The sequence below is a fragment of the Alligator sinensis genome, unplaced genomic scaffold, assembly GCF_000455745.1.
Source record: "Alligator sinensis unplaced genomic scaffold, ASM45574v1 scaffold1107_1, whole genome shotgun sequence".
NCBI lineage: Eukaryota > Metazoa > Chordata > Crocodylia > Alligatoridae > Alligator > Alligator sinensis.
The window spans coordinates 282,498-283,825 of record NW_005842787.1 but is presented as its reverse complement, the minus strand read 5'-3'; positions in this window follow the sequence as shown (position 1 = coordinate 283,825).

Sequence of the window (1,328 nt, the reverse complement as noted above, 5' to 3'; positions counted from 1 at the left end):
GGGCTCCCGCGGTGAGGCCCCGGCCGAGGGCTGCGCTGGCGAGACGGGCCTGGCGTGCTAAAGGCGTGAGGACGTGTCAGTGCCGGGGAGGCCGCCACCCTCGGCCGCAGGATCGCGGGCCCTTTTGTCCTGGCAGCCCCGGCTCCCTTAAAAGAGCCGTGCGCGGAGGTGACGGGGACTAAATCACACGCGGGGCTTGTCCCCTCTCTTTGTGGTTACCTCTGGATTCACTTCACGGAAACAGCCTGTGTCACAGCCCTCGTGGACAGGCTGCTTGGCGCTGCACTGACTGCCTGGGCAGGCCCTGCTTCTCCATGGCTGAGCTCGCCCCGCAGAAAGCAGGGGTCAAATTCCTTCTGATTTCACCTCCATCTGAACCTGACAGGCCTTGTAAGGACCTTACAAGCATGAGCCACACTAGCATCACAAGCCTGTTCACAACTACAAGGGACCGTTCCCATTAACACAGTGAATAGGGGTTGCCAACCCCCCAGGATTGGCCTGGAGTCTCCAGGATGAGAGATAAATTTTCGGGAGACTGCTGGATCACCCAGGATATAAATGATAGGATGTTCATTAAAATAAATATTGCACATTGAATCCGATTGATACAGTAGTCCAGTGGGGTTTTTAAAATGTAATAGTAATGTGCATTTGGCTTCCTGGCATCAAATCTGCGCACCGCAATCAGTAACTGATGTACCATGTTCGCCTTGCGTGTCGCGGGCATCCCGGTGTTCCAGAAACCTCCAGGAATAGATTCCAACACAGTTGGCAACCCTAGCAGTGAACTGGGCATGCGGGCAGGCCTAGGACCTTGCCCGTTGCCTCTTCACTAAACACAAACTTTGCCTGATTCACCTCCAGGACCCAGTCCAACAAAACGTCCCAAGCACCCGCATAATTCTTCAGCAGATGAGCAATCATAGTGAAACAACTATTCACTTGTCTGCACACACTTTGCTGAATGACACCCCCTCTCTTTATGGCTCCTGAAACCGTTCAGCTGTTTCGGAGAGGAGAGTTAAGTGTTCCTCCCTTCATCTTTCAATAAAATAGTTAAAATACATATATATCTGTGATGTTTCCTGATTTACTTTAAATGACTGAAGAGCTTTCTGTTAACCAGGTGGTTTTCAGTAGCCTCCGGGTCCCTTTCAGTGACCAGAAAGCATTTATTTCTGTATGCTGCTGTTGCTTTTGATGTACAAGCTTCACTCTAATTTAGAAATTTCTTAACATTTAAGGTTGATTTTAAGGCAACTTACAAGTATCTCCTTTGTGTTGTTACAGGATTTTGCCGTCTGTTCCACAGGCACATCTTGAAA